The following is a 16,421-nucleotide window of genomic DNA, read 5'->3' on the forward strand; positions in this document are numbered from 1 at the left end:
CTATTCAGAAAATTTTTGTGGCTGACCTGCCAGGTCTCCTGTATCTGACACCTTCAATCATTTCTTTCCCTCTCACTTCCGGCCTCACTTCCGGTGAAGTAAGAGAGTGGTTCTCAATCAGCTGGTTGGCTTCGCATTTCCTGAACTCCAGGACCATCTAAGCAGTTACAAAATCTATAGCTCCCAAAATGTGGGGCATAATACATTTGCTTCATATTCATTTAAGTTGAGAAATGCCTCTCGGTTCCTACTGCAATGTTAGTTGGTGGTTTTCCTCATTAGCTGGTGATGTGTTGAAAAAGGATGGCAGCAAAACCAAGAAGAGAAAACCAAATCACTTGCCCATAATAAGTGCCACATTCCACCATGAGGACATTGTTTGGCATTGACGCAAAACCAATGCAATAGGCAGGGCAGGGATTGGCAATGGGTATAATAAATGTTATGGGCAGCATTTCTCAGGGTGTACGTTGACTCAAAGATGAGTGGGTAATGCTTCAACTCAATAGGGAGAGAAAACCTATCTTTTTATTCTTATTATCACCCCAAACTCAAGTTCCAAGAAGATCTTCCAGAAACAAAATTACCGCCATGACTTCCCCATTAGCCAGGACTGCCACTGTATAAAAGATAGGAGCAAGTCTCAATCTTCCCTCCACACTATGCTTTGGCAGCCAACTTGATCAATTGATGAAATACCATGCAAAACTACACAGCTGAGGATACAAAAAGGATGAGAAGTGGAAAATAATGTAAATGCCGAGACATATTTTTGTCAGCTGCTAGAGTGTGCAGGAGAAGGACCTCGCCTACCTCAGTGGGTTGCCTCTATATAAAGCACTTTTTGTACTACTGAAACAGAAGCAATAGCTAATAGGATAAGAAGAATTAGGACTAAAAGGAATCTCATAGTACAGTGTCACTGTGGAGAACCGTAAGATCTTCTACAGGGTGAGAATTAAGGTTGGGGTCTTGAGATATGAAAAAGAATCAAAATGTGGAACAATATCAGAGCACTAGGAGTGGGAGCTTTCACTTTTAAAAATCAGGGGCCAAAACTAATGGAAACACAAAGCCCCAAGGGTTAATGGGAATAACAATTATTGAGAAAGCGGTGTGAGTTTATGCATATCAAGCAAGGTGCCTAAATGAATATAGTTCATGATCTACATTCACAAGTGTGGAGATATCATTGTTAATTAGCCTCACTCATAATGGACTCTTTTATTCTGTCTATCGGTAAACAAAAACCTAACCCATTCTCAAGGGAAGTCAGAATATGGCTTGGCATTTCTTACAACAAGGATATTTTAATAATAATAATAATAAAATAAATAAATATTTATTTCTTAGCCGCACCCTCTCCCGAAGGACTCGGGGCGGCGTACAATGAAACATATGAAATAAATATGTGGACAAAACAAACATATAACAGAGACATATACCGAGACATACACAAGGAGGAGGTCGGCTGATGAATAAAAAACAATTAGAATACAGTGATTTAAAAAACCCCTAAATAATTAAATATAATTAAAATACCCAATTAAAAACCCGTCAGGAGCGATATGGTTAGATCAAAGTTGAGCCAGGCCAGCTACTTGGAATAGGTGGGTCTTAAGCTTAATACGAAAGGAGCGGAGGTCAGAGGTATTCCTAATATCCGGAGGGAGGTCATTCCACAGGGCTGGGCCCGCCACAGAGAAGGCTCTACTCCTAGGCGCCGCCCCCTGACACTGTCTAGTGGACGGCACCTGGAGGAGGCCCTCTCTGTGCGAGCGGATTGGTCGCAGGGATATATGGGGCAGAATATGATCCCGCAAGTAACTAGGTCCTGAGCCATGGAGCACTTTAAAGATTGTTATCAAAACCTTGAAACGCACCCGATAGACCACAGGAAGCCAGTGCAGCTCGCGCAGGAATGGTGTCACATGGGAGTACCTAGTACTCCCCATAATTACCCGCGCGGCTGCGTTCTGGACCAACTGTAGCCTCCGGGTGCATTTCAAGGGAAGCCCCATGTAGAGAGCATTACAGTAGTTCAAGCGAGACGTCACCAGCGCATGAGTGACTGTGCGTAAGGCGTCCCGGTCCAGTAGGGGGCGCAATTGGCGCACCAGGCGAACCTGGTGGAACGCCCCCTTTGCCACGGCTGTCACATGGTCATCCATGGACAGCCGGGCATCCAGGAGGACGCCCAAATTGCGCACCCGCTCCACGGGGGCAAGTTGAATGCCCCCAATGGCCAATGATGGAGTTAATTGACTGAACCGGGGAGCTGGTACCCACAGCCACTCCGTCTTGGAGGGGTTGAGCTTGAGTCGGTTGTCATCCATCCAGATCCGTACGGCTTCCAGACACCGGGACATCACTTCGATGGCCTCGTTGGGGTGGTTCGGGGTAGAAAAGTACAGCTGAGTATCATCAGCGTACAGATGGTATCCCACCCCGAAACCACGGATGATCTCACCCAGCGGCTTCATATATGTGTTGAACAGGAGTGGCGAGAGGACCGACCCCTGTGGCACCCCACAAGTAAGGGGGCGTAGGGTCGACCTCTCTTCTCCTGCCAACACACGCTGCGTCCGGCCAGAAAGGTAGGAGCTGAACCACCGCAAAACGGTGCCCCGGACCCCCAACCCCTCCAGCCGGCGCAGCAGGATACCATGGTCGATGGTATCAAAAGCCGCCGAGAGGTCTAATAGGACCAGGATAGAGGAACAACCTCTATCTCTGGCCCTCCAGAGATCATCCACCAACGCGACCAAGGCCGTCTCCGTGCTGTGACCGGGGCGGAAGCCGGACTGGCGCGGGTCTAGATAATCATTTTCCTCCAGATGACGTGGAAACTGGTAGGCCACCACACTCTCTACAACCTTCGCCAAAAAGGGAAGGTTGGAGACAGGACGATAATTGGCCAGCTCCAAAGGGTCCAGGGAAGGCTTCTTGAGCAAGGGTCTCACCACCGCCTCTTTCAAGGCGGCCAGGAGAGACCCCTCGCTCAACGAAGCATTCACTAGGCCCAGGAGCCAGTCTCGTGTAACCTCCCAGGATGCCAGTACAAGCCAGGAGGGGCACGGGTCCAATAAACATGTGGTGGGTCGCAGTCGTCCACGCATTCTGTCCAAATCCTCGATGGCAACCAAGTCAAACTCCTCCCAGATCGATTCCTCAAGACTCGCCATGGACGTCTCCATTGGACCACTGACAGGGACCCAATCCCTCCGGATTTGAGCGATTTTATCCTGCAGATATTTACCAAATTCCTCTGCCCTGCCCTGTAGAGGGGCCTCCCGCGGCCTCTGAAACAAGAGGGAGCGGGACACCCGAAACAGGGCGGCAGGGCGGTTCTCCGCGGATGCAATGAGAGTGGCACAATATTGGCGTTTGGCCACTCTCAATGCCACAAGGTACGTCCTTAAATGGGCTCGTGCCTGTGTTCGATCAAATTCGGAGTGAGAGGATCTCCAACGACTCTCTAGACGTCTCTTGCGGCATTTCATCACCCTTAGTTCCTCGGTAAACCAAGGGGCCAGGGTGGATCGTTGCCGCCGGAGAGGCCGCAAAGGCGCCACCCGGTTCAAGGCCCCGGTAGTCGCATTATTCCACGCAACCACCAGGTCCTCTACCCGGGGGCGGGTCAAGGTTACAGGAGGTGGCCCAAGCTCCATCTGGAACCTATCAGGTTCCATCAGGCGCCTGGGGCGGAACCATCTGGTACTTTCCGGTTCCGCCTCCCCGCAGCGGGAGGTAGCACCAGGGAAGTCAAGACGAAGGAGTGAGTGATCTGACCATGACAGGGGAGTGATGGTTAAGTCCCCTCCTCCCAGATCACTCAGCCACTGGCCAGAGACAAAAACAAGGTCCAGAGTGTGTCCTCCCTCATGTGTCGGGCCCTGAATCATTTGAGTCAGGTCCATGGCTGTCATGGAAGCCATGAACTCCCGAACCCCCTCTGATGCTTCTCCCATCGATGGCAGGTTAAAATCCCCCATCACTAAAAGTTTGGGGGTCTCAACCGTCACCGATGCGATCAGCTCGAGGAGTTCGGGCAGGGCCGCTGATGTATAGCAAGGAGCCAGGTATACTATCAGCAGGCCCAACTGTCTCCCAGGGCCCCATTTCACAACAAGGGATTCACATCCGGACGTCTGTGGCACAGTAGACTCCCTCGGCTCTAAGTCCTCCCGAATAATTACTGCCACCCCACCGCCCCTTCCCTGGGCCCGGGGCTGGTGAAATGCTCGGTAGCCTGGTGGGCACATTTCCACGAGGGGAAGACCTCCCTCGTGGCCCAACCAGGTCTCCGTTATTCCCGCGAGGTCCGGCTCCCCCTCTAAAATTAGATCGTGAATGAGGGGGGCCTTGTTAACAACGGACCTCGCATTGCATAACAACAGCCTCAGGCCTTGGGTCTTTAACCATGACATTCAGTGTGCTAGAAATAGCCTAAGTCAGGCCATGAATTTTGGGACCGTCTACTACTTACACTTGCCAAATAGTCTAAAAGAATTACCTTTGGATGTACCTTTGGAGTAGAGTTCACCTTCCATTATTCCATAATCCCACTTCTCTCAAGATGAATGCTTCATTTTTTCCCCTAGTTTCTGGGACAGGGACAACCATAAACTGATTGTAAATCTACTCCTAGCTCTAAGCAATTTGCAAGAGTTTCTGATTTCCAATTGTCATACATTAACAGCAAAGAGGTTTTCTTTACACATATCTTAAATTAGGCTTCTGAAACAGAAAGCCTGGGAGAAAGCCATAAGTGATTTTTTGTCATGGACTTGAAAGCATCCTGCTCTTAATTGTCAAAAGTCTATCCTTTTGAACCCCTTTTTTAAAATATATGTTTTTCAGGATTCTTTGGGGTTCCAGTAACATAAATAAATATAGATTCCAGTTTTGCTCTTGGGGAATCTTTTACAACTCTCTTCCCCTTAAATAAAGTTTCCCTCAGATTCCGAATCCAGATCTTGGGTATTCAAGACTTGCTTTCTATTCAGTTTTCACCAATATTCTATCAATCACTTATCATTAGAGTCTGCACAACTTCAATTTTAACTGTGCTGAACTAGGTGTGCTTCTAAACACCAGACAAGAAGCCATTTTAATTTTGCATGCATGACAGTTCACCACATGCAAACAAACACTGATAAGTTTATTTTCTCCTTCTTCTTAGAGTAATAACCATCCTCTTGTTAAAAAATAATCATTTGATTTGAAATAATTTTATGGTTTACCCGAAGAGATGCACAGAGTGTGGAATAGGTATAGTTGACTAATTGACAATGTACGTGAGTTAGCAGTTAGCAAATGAGGTATATGACTTACAACAATATAGTTTGCTAATCAAGGGTGTTTTTATATACATAGACCAAAAAGGGGATATTATGATTCCAGTCTATATAAGTCTGCACTGATGTTGCAAAAGTTAAAGTTCTTACATAGGACTGAAAGTCATATCAAAGCCTTATTAAGCTCAATAATCTTGCACTCGGGATACATCTGGTATTAGAAGTACCAATATGGCAAGATGCAAACATTAAATTTAAAAAAAATCATTGATCAGTAATTGGTGGAATATCCAGTGAGGATACAGATAAGCCACAGAAGGGTGGCTGAGAACCTTGGATTACAACTCTTATCAGCACCAACCAGCTGATAGGTTAGTGGTAGTAGACATCATGGATGGGAGGATATTATAGTGATTGCTTAGGAATGTTCTGATGTTCTCAAAGCCAATACAATGGATAAGTGTTTCCACTTTCCCAATCTGCAAGAATTTAAGAGGGTGCTACCAAGGTTTCAAGAAGCAGAAGACTAAGCATAGGGCTAGAGAAGATTAAAGGCAGCAAGCATAGAAGAGATGCAGGCTGTCAGGATAAAGCCTGAATTTTCATGGATCAAGCACAAAGATGGACAACTTAGCTCATACACAGGTACAACATTTTAAAGATGTAAAATGAGAACAAGCAGAAGGGACTTCTCAATGAAGAACATAAATTCAATGTGCAGGCATACCTTGTTTTATTGCACTTTGCTTTACCACACTGCACCGATATTGTATTTTTTTAAACAAGGCCTCCACTAGCAAAAAGATAACGATTTGCTAAAGGCTCAGATGATGATTAGTACTTTTAGCAATAAAATATTTTTTAATTAAGCACATTGGGTTTTTTTTAAAGATATAATGCTATTGTGCACTTTAATAGACTGCAGTATAATGTAAACATAACTTTTACATGCATTGGGAAATCCAACAATTTGTGTGAGTTGCTTTTTTGTGATATTCAGTTTATCGCAGTGATCTGGTATATCTCCAAGTTACGCCTGTAATGTTTTATAGTACTTAGAACTATTACTGCAAATAATACAATGGTCAAAGGGGCATGTCAAGATGCCAAAATTCTATGGTTGGATGATTTATCACACCAGCTCAGAGTATGCCTGAAATTTAGACAGCCTTGGTTCTAATCAACTTTCTAGGTAATTTAGTAGTCCCTTAGGAGGGCTTGAATATCAATCAGGAAAGAATTATACCCTTTCTATGAAAAGTAAAAATCCTCCATGGAAATTTGACACTGCCTAAGCATTTTATAGTGAAAGGTGATAGCTTTTCAGCATGTGCACACAAGAAAACATGACTAAATTCTGGAAAAGAAAAACAGCATGAGGTTTGAGAAGGTCCTGGACAGAAGGAACTCTCAGACAGACCCTGTCTCCTACCAGAAACGGCTAACCTGGTTTCCCTGGCTTAGTAATAAGCAACTCATAGGTATCATCAGCTATGAAGAGACAGTGATAGTCTAAATTGTAAGTTTAACCACCATTTTCCATACTGCCTTCACTGAAGTACCTCTACGGGTATTGTTGGAAATCAAAACAATGGATCCTGGCTATTCTTAATGTGGTTTTGAAAGATTTCAATGTTGTTTCTTCCAGATTTATTTGTTTGTATGCAACCTTTATTCATTTTTACAAATAACTCAAGGTGGCAAACATATCCAGTACACAATCCTCCTTCTATTTTCATCACAATGACAACTCTGTGAGTTGAGCTGAGTTGAGCTGAGTTAAGAGAGAGAAAGCGACTGGCCCAAGGCCACCCAGCTGGCTTTCATGAGACTAAAACTCATGGTCTCCCACTTTCTAGCCCGTTGCCTTAACCACTAGACAAAACTGGGGTTGCGGCAGTTTTCTAATAATGACACTGGCTCCATTGAAGGATTCTGGTATGGGAGACAGGCACAGTGTTCATTAGCACAATGCTTAAAATGATAAAGGGAATAAAAGCAATAGAAAAGAAACTAAGAATCTGCTTCACCTCAAACAGCGTCCAGCTGACTGCCCTCCCCTAATCATCCTCAACATATTGTTTAAAATCCCTACAGAGTTACTAAGACTGGGCATCCCATCAAAGAAGATAATATAACAAAAGAGAAAGTATGTGTACATGTGAGAATACACAGGCATAATTATGTATAAGAGAATAGGGTTGCATTCACCATACGGGCAGAGATGGATGTTCAGAGAACAGATGACAGAACACTAATATATTCAGCACTACACAGGGAGCCTCTAGGGATATACGCATCCCCTCCCTCAAAGAAGGAACAGGTAACACAGTTTGAGATACTGTATTTATTTCTTGACTTCTTAAATACAGATTTTTTAAACAAATCCTGTATATATAAAATAAGAGGTCTCTCTCTCTCTCTCTCTCTCTCACACACACACACACACACACACACACACACACGGAGGGAGGGGAGAGAGAGAGGGAGAGGGAGAGAGGGAGAATATATTTTAAAATGTTCCCCCAGTCAAACCTAGTGGTTAGCTTGCATCACAAGTCCTTAGTTAGGTACCCAACTGCCTTCCCGTTTCCTTTGGAAAGCACTCAATAGCTTGCAAGTGGCTGAATTCTGTTGAAATCTGGATCCCACATGATCAAGCATAAGAAAGAATTTTTCCAGTCGTTAGTGGTTCTGGGTACAAATGGACATGGATACAGACAACCAAGACAACCCCTGAACTTAGGAGCTGCTGATATGTCTAAAGCAAAGTTGCCTCTATGCTGAAAGGTGTTGATTTAGATGTGATTGAAAAGCTTTTTGCTCACAGGTATTTTTTTTCCTGTTGCTGGTCAATTTCAGAAGACAGGTTTCTTAAAAAAAAGGGGGGGGATCCCAGCTCCAGGCAAACGTCATAGGCTCATATAAGTGAAGAATCTGCCACAGAATGTGAATGTACCACAAGAGCCACAGCACAAATGTGTTTGGCAAAAGGCTGCATACTTCTAGCTGGTGTTAAGCAGCATAGCGCCCCTGCGTTCAAAGAGAATAATGCCAATTTACATCCATCCACCAGGAAATCCATCTTTATTGATTCATGGAAAATGAAACCAAGCCAGGGGTCTTGATCCATTTGCACAAAACTCCTAGGAATTGCTTCCAAAACTCCTAAGCTTGCTTATGCCGTAAATGTTCCATAGGTGTAACAAATCTGGAGGTGTGGAAAAATAAGAAAGCAGATGCACTTGTTTGGAGGAAGATTGTGTTTGTGTGTGTGTGTGTGTGTGTGTGTGTGTAATGTATATGTATATGTATATGTGTATGTTTATATGCTGTGTATGTGTATGTACACACACACACACTCCACATATCCCTGAACTGAAAAAACTATCAGATTCTGCCTTTATCATTGCATGGTACTGGAATGGAACCATGAGTTAATTCACTGAGGAAGGAATGGCTGCATTTTTTTAGCTGGTACAAACACATCCAGAGTGTCCCAATCCCACATTTTACTGCTGTGGTTTACCCGAAAGATTTAACATGAAAGATTGTGTGTTCTTTTCAACAAAATTGCACGGAATTCATGGTTGTAATTAATGAACACTGTTTGAGCAGTGTGATGTTAATTCTGAATAACCACAATTGTGTGAAACGCATCCAATTTTCAGAGAAGAACTTCCTGGGCACCCAGTTATTAAACTGAACGGCGGATCCAAAGGCAACAGTATTCAGTAGCAGTAGATTCAATAGTAATGGATCCCGGAAGGTTTGTTCCCCAAAAATCTTTGTAATCCTATTAAACAGATGATATTCCTGTCTCAGCACTGAGACCATAAAACCATTGTTATTCTTGTTGTAGAAAAAAAGAATAGGTTTCAATTATCATTGTTTATAGTATCCTGCCTTTAGTTTTGCTGCTGCAGAGATTCTCTGAAGCTGTTAAAGCCACACTGGCTTGCCTCTGCCTTCTCCCCCCCCCCCACACACACACACCTTGCAAAAATGCTCCAACAGGAATGGACTGGTGCCCCACTTTTCAAGACAACACTCCCTCAAACCTAGATGGGTAGGTGGGTACTGGATACGATCTGATATATCAAAAAGCTGGTAAAGATGTTCTACCTTATCTTTCATGACTCTTCTAAGCAATAGGAGCAAGCAGGGGCATCAGGGTTCTTTAGAGAGGATTCAAGGGAGAATTGAAGATATTTAACAGAAGATGTTCTTCTTATCCCTTTTATCTTATCTCCCCAACTTGGAGATTTCAGAAAAAGCAAAGCCAGCTTCTGCTTCTTGGTGCCAACTTTCCCTTTTAATATATATTAAATATTTCCCAAAGAACTATTGTTTAACATCTTTCAGTTTCCTCACCTTTGCCAAGCAAGCCAATGCTGAGAAAAGGCATTTATGGTTCACAAGTTGGGGAGGGGGGGGAGATTATTCAATTGCCACCAAAAGCAGAAACCTACCAGAGGAAACTGAGAGAGAGGTTTATGCATAATAAATTTGGAGAGGGAGGGGAAGGCAGCTTGATTTCTAACCATTACTTTTTCTGAGCTTCTGTTTCCCCTCTTATCTACATTTCTTTCAGTTTATTGACATTTGTATTCCCCCTTAACATTTACCAATCATTCTAGCTAATCCCTCCTAAACATAGAAACTCATACAGCCCCTTTTTCCAGTCATTTCATTTTCCAACACTTAAAAAAATTACAACTACACAGACTATATTCACCAAATTAGGGAACTCAGAGCACCGTAAAACTGAATCTATCCCCCCTCCTTCTATCTCTCAGCCCCTGCAAAGAATTTTAAATCAAACTGTGTTGCAGCAATCAATCTACCGTTTCTATCAACCTAATTTTGGGAATAATGATGGGGGAAAGTGGGGGGGGGCAGAGGTAGTTTGATCCCATCTCCACTCCCATCCTAAAATCAAGTGCAAGTCTAATAATCATGGTTGTCAGCTAATTGAGGAGAGGGGGATGGGGGAGAATAGACTTGAGTGGATGCAATAATTTCAATCCAAGTTTCTTCCAGACAGCCCACCTGCCCCCTGATTCTTTGCCAGCCTTCCTTTCTTATGGGGCAGAGACAATCAGGAGATATTATACAAGATACCAAAATGTATGTGTGTGTGTGTGCGCACGCGTGTGGCACTCACATCCACCATTCACTGAAAACCTTTCTGTGGACAGATCAAGATCAGGCCCCACTGCTACGGGATTAGATTCACAGCCATATTTTCATCTCCAGGGACCCTTTGGCGGCCATAAGGGAGCTGCTTAGGGAAGGCCTGGCCTAAGGTGAAGTAAGGGGCACACATCCACTTACCCCTAGAGAAATGTATTGAGGGTGGGGTAGGCACCGAGGGGAGTGGATGGCACAGCTCCAGACCCATCACAACAAACCCATTCCCCTCCCCCTCCCGGCATTCTCAATTAACCATTCTGCCTGCATCCTCCTCCTCCTCCCCATCTTGAAACTGTACTTGGGGGGGGGGGGAGTCGCGCGCGCTTGTATGCTCGCCACCCCCTCCTTCCTTCAAAACCTGGTTGTTGCATATAGACACGTATCAGAGAAATTTGGGGCGGGGGATAATTACAACAAACGGACCGTTGCCGCGATGCTAAACCAGGTTCCGGGTCCCCTTTCCCCCCCCCCCCTCCTGCAGCAAAATGAGCCCAGAGACGGGCTGCGGGGAAGAGAAGAATAAGACTAGAGGAAAAAAAGATCGCCAGAAACTGCCCTACCCTCCTCTTTGTGCATTACGGTATTTTGACGGCAATTTCCTTTCCTCCCCCCTCCCCAACATATATACAAAATCGAGGGGGAGGAAATACCGCAGTACCGGCGACGAGGAGCAGGATCATTTTTTAAAACAATTTTTTTTTTTTTGCAGAGGGCTTTGTCTTGGGCATCACGGAAGATAGGCGTCCGCCTCACCCGTAGGCGAAAAGGACCCTCACTTGCAACCCCTCCCCCCGACTAGATCGCAAATCTCCAGAGAAAACGAAGGGGGGGGGGAGGTGAAGTAGAAGGAAGGTGGGAGGAAATGGTCCCTTCCTCCCAGCTTCATAGTTCAGTCAGCAACCCACCCACCCCTTCAAGTCTCACGGCGCAAAGCAAGCCAGTTCATGAGAGACGCTTATCAAACAACCAGGTCCAAAGGGGGGAGGGGTGGGGGGGGCGGCAGAGAGAGCAAGAAGAAAGCTCAGGTATCGATGCCGGTAATATCCCATTTTCTCCCCCATAATAACAATCACCACCACCACCACCACCATCATCATCTTGCCAAACACTACCAGCGCCCTCTTGCAAATAGACTCGCCATCTATCCGATTTCTCCAGGTGTCCGAGGCCAATAGAGTCACTGATGAATGGGAGGGGATCGGGAGAGCGAGAGCGCGCCGTTCAATTCCCACCAACACACCAACCCCGCGAGCAAACACCCCCAACCCTCCCCCCCACACACATACACCCCCGCGAAAGCGAGCCCCCCTCTCCTTACCTTCTGCGATCCAGTCCTCTCGGGTTCCTCCATTCAGAGGTCTCTAATCCATCCCTGCCTCCGGAATGGCAGGGCTCGAGCCCCCCGCAGATATTAGGAAACACGAGGCAATCGGATGCGTGATCTCGATCTTCTTCCGATCGCTCCCCCTTGGGGCGTCAATTTCAGAGAAGCTGGGGGGGGGGAGGGAGGGAGGGAGGGCGAGCGCACACACACACACACACACTGAGAACGACGCGTCCGGATTTCGGATTGTTTTTGGCCCCGGTGGGCCGGCGAGTTAAATGGGGCGGGCAAGAAAGAAAAAGAAAGAGAAGGGGGCGTCTCTTATCAATCGACTATATCCCTATTTTTTTAATGTTGTTGTTTGTTTGCAGCCGCCCCCTCGGAAAAATAGCAGATGGGAGGAAGAGGGGGGGAGGAGGGAGGAAGAGAAGGACCAAATCAAAGCCCTCCTTCCACCGAGGAGATGTCACTGGCGGACGCCTCCACAAGGCGATGCCCCTCGCCTAGCTTTGCCAAAGGGAATCTTGAAATATAGCCATCCGTACGAAGCAGTCTGGGCATTTTGAAGCCGGCGGAGGCAAACCGACCAAGATCCACCTCCCCCCGTCACACACACTCACTCGCGCGAGCGCAGGGCGACGGCGGCGGGGTGGGGGCTCCGTCTGCCTGCCTGTCTCTGCTCTGCTCCCCCGCCGCGGTGCACACAGACAAGCACGCGCGCGCTCCCCACCAGCAACCCCACCGCCAGGAGATATGGGGAGGAGGAAGGGGGGCTTGGGGCTGTAAGGCGGCCGGGCACAGCTCTGGCCTCCCCCCCCCCCCTGTGTCTCCCCGTGGAGCGAGCGCTCCAGCTGCCCCGCTGCCTTCCCCCAGGCAAAAACGCGCTCTTCCCCGCTTTCTCTTCTTGCGGTGGACGCCCCCTCCCGGCGGACCCGCTCGGGCAAGGCGAGAGGGGGAAGTGGATGCAAAAAAAAAAAAAAAGGAAGGTGACTGAAAGGGTGGGGGAGAAAGAGGGAGCGGAGGGGGGGTTCCTAGGCCGGAGGCGATGGACGGCAGCGAGCGGATCCCTCTCGAGCCCCTGCGCGAGCACCTCAGCCACAGAGCTCGGGAACTACTAGCCGGGGTGCTTGACGGAGAAGCGAACGGTTCGCTCTCTGCTCCCCGAGGACCGGGAGGCAACGGCGAGCCAGCCAGTGCTATTCGGGGGTAGGAAGGCGGGAGGGAAAAATCGGAGCGGATTCCAGAAGTGACGGATACACCCGGGAGGCGTTGACAATTACATCCGCGTAGGAAAGAAAACGCGGGACGGAGCTTCAAAAGGGAGCGGGGAAGAGAGAAATTTAGTCTGGGAAGAAGGAATATCTTGGATGGATCTGCACTGCAGACGTGTAAGGAAGCTTGAGTTGAAGGACTTGAATAAAATGGGGAGCAAGGGAATGTTTCAGATGAAGCTGCAGGTGGGTATTAGGCAGGACCTTATGTAAGGTTTTGGAGGATTGATAACAGGAGGAGGAAGAACTGCACTATAAAACATCAGGTATCATAGTATAGTGAAGAAAAAGGTGCACAGATATGAGGGGACTTATAGGAAACATATTTCTCCATCTAGCCTTCAAATAGCTGCTTTTCAGATTCCTAATTCCCACTTAATTCCTAAGTGTTTGCTTAATTTCCAACCAGAAAGTCCCAATTGCCTCTTGAAAAAGCACCTTTGGGACAGCCATGACCTGGATGACTGAGAATCTCCATAGACTCCCAACTGTTGGGTAGTTTCCAGTCTTATGAAAAAATGGGAACCAGGGATATAAATGTATTTTCAGGGAGGAATCAATTCGGGTAAATGCTCACAAGGGATAGGTAACACCTGACTAGACGTAGAAGGCATTCCAGGGTATGGTTTTAAAAATAATAATCAATACAGTGTCTGCAATGGGGTAAAGCTTGACTCATTTTTTAATGGGTGTCGCAGGCAGAGTTTTCATTAGATCATCACACCATCTTGACTGCTTTGACTACGCCCTACAGACACCCTGGCTGGAGAATCTGGTTAGGCATTTTCAATGTACTCAGCAAGAAATTCGAGTAGATTGCAGGCCCAAATCTGACTGTTTATGTTTCAGTGTTGCATGGTAACAATTTTGGTTGATTAGGGTTGCTGAAAGAGTAAAAAAGAACACTCTTTCAAAACAAGACATGTACTCCCCAAACTTTCACCACCAGCAGCCACCTTTATCTATACTTTTCTACTTACTTCTGATGAAACAGGTGGATTATGGGCTCATGGTACCCATATCCTTGTATGGGAACTATAGAGCTTTAGAATCAGTTCTTAATTCCAGCATCAAAGGGGAGAATTGAAAGAATAAAGCAAATACCTGAGCCAAGATCTCCAAACTACCAAGATTCGTGGATTCAAGTAAGCCTTCTTTACAGCTTTCTTATGTATTTGTAGAGGCTGACTTACAAGTTATTTTAAATTGGCATTTGTATTTTCAGATGGAAACTAGATAAACATAATCACAAAAGCTGATTCATGACAACTTCCATTTTATTAATTGTGTATTATCAGTATGCATGTAACCAGAAAATCTAGCCCATGAGATAAAAAATAAGATGATTGGCATATGACATCACTACTGGTCAGCGTTAGTTATACAACTATTCAAAGATTATTTGAACCTTCTTTGAGGGGAGGGGAAATATTGTATTTTGTCCCTAGCATTGCTCATATAAACTGACTCAAGCAGATTATGTGGTCTCCATGCTATAAATTAGGTCATTGGGAATTTTTACCCTTCATTGCACAACTTTATATACAAACTAAGCAACCACAATTTAATCCATTGGTGTGTTTATTACATGGGATACAGTTCAATTCCAGAAATCTGAGTTATCTATAAAAAACATGATAGGTTTGTCCTATAAAGACAAATATTGTGGTTAACTGTCAGTACTAGCAAATAGAACCATCCAGTTTTCAGTGATGCTGATCATACTGACCTGTGAAAGACTCAATCCCACAACATTGACAGGTAAATGGTGGGCTAGTGTGACATCTGGAAATTTAGGATAATGCAAGTGCATGTAGGCATGTTTTGCAGGTCATTCCTGAAACAAAGCAGATCTGATTCCTAAACAAATAGAGGAAAACCCCTGGACCTTCGAGCCGACCAGATGTGGGGGTAGTGAAAGCTTGAGGAGGTGTGGCATCTCCAGATAAAAAGGATCTAACAGCAGCAAGTGTTGGGAAAGACCCCTGCCAGAAATATCTTGTCATATAGAAGGGATGGCAATAAAATAAATGTCTCTATGGTCTGATCTGACAGGTGGCAAATTCCTATATTTTTTGAAGATATTGACATATTTTCAAGTCACAGTATTAGAAATTCACTATCCATCTCTTGTGTCAAAACACACATGCCAGATTAATTCAAACCATACAAATGAGGGTTTATCACAAGCAATTGGAAGAAATAAACAAATCTAGAGATGTTTGCTGGTGGAGCAATAATTTTTGTGATATCAGTTCATTAAATGGGGGGGGGGAATCTGAATCAAGTCTTCATTTGTATTTCACAGACAGCGCAAATCAAAACTGCAGCTGAACAAAAACTCCTCTTCAGATGTATCTAAGATGAAGAACGCTGGGAGGTGTAGTTTAGCGGCATCTGGAAAGTTATCTCTGTTCCATTGAATGGCTCATATAAGATAAGTCTTGTAATAGAATTGTGTTAAATTGTATCTTCCATGATTAAACACCAAATTCAAAACACAGGCTATTTTTGCACAACTTACCAACTCCATGGTTTACTTCAAAACGGTTTACTGAATTCATTGCTTGAGTTTGCACAAAACACCAAACAACCGCCTTATCCTAAGATCTATAAAATGGGAATAAAATGATGCCAATGTACAGAAGTGGTTTATAAATTTCTATTACATTTATTGATATGAGGAGATAGGATTTAAGGCTGTCCTCTCAACACAGCAGCTAGGAAATAAAACTCTCTAATATCCCTGGCATACTGAATTATTTAAAATAGACACTGCATATGAATTCATGCAACACAGACTTTAAGATCATGGCACCTTTAGTGCCATCTGGTGTGCATTGTTGATCCCAATTGACAAGATAAGAGGGGTCCTCTGCTTCTAAAACCTCTGTGAACAGGAGAGTTGCAACCTCTTATGTGTGCTGTGAGGATAGTATCTGCCGTTATACATTGCTACTCTCACGGTAAAACTAAGAAATACTAAACCTGATTATCACTGCAGCTGCATTAAAAAAAAAACCAGTCCCATTAGCTTTTGTTGTAGGACACACTGAAACAGAAACTACCTAGCCATATTTTACAAATTATGTGTTGTGCAATTCTTGCCATGTGGTTGGTTAGTTATTCAGTGGTTGTAATCGTTTTTATTTAAGGAAGCTGCTAATTACTCAGTATACTGTGGGAATAAAATAGAGTTTTTGAATAAACCATGATTGGGTTAGTTATGGGTAAGCATGTTGGATGGACACAATCAATTATCTGTTATATCTAAAGATGTTTGCCTAGAAGACATTTTTCTCAGCTATGCTTCCTGAGATTTTTTTTCTT

At 45.0% G+C, this 16,421-nt stretch overlaps 1 protein-coding gene across 3 annotated transcripts in view; it reads right to left on the reverse strand.

Moving 5' to 3' along the window:
• The window catches only part of ADGRL1 (adhesion G protein-coupled receptor L1), a 159,288-nt gene extending 146,501 nt beyond the window's left edge, over nt 1-12,787 (reverse strand). For 2 of the 3 annotated variants that reach the window (XM_081943145.1, XM_081943146.1), the window contains exon 1: nt 11,815-12,785. The gene's annotated coding sequence lies outside the window, so the exon portion shown is untranslated. Of the gene's footprint in view, nt 1-11,814 lie in introns of all 3 variants that reach the window. The other variant, XM_081943144.1, reaches the window with a different exon arrangement.
• Between the last annotated feature and the right edge of the window lie 3,634 nt (nt 12,788-16,421).

Source organism: Natrix helvetica (assembly GCF_964273705.1).
Source record: "Natrix helvetica genome assembly, chromosome: 1".
Classification (NCBI taxonomy): Eukaryota; Metazoa; Chordata; class Lepidosauria; order Squamata; family Natricidae; genus Natrix; species Natrix helvetica.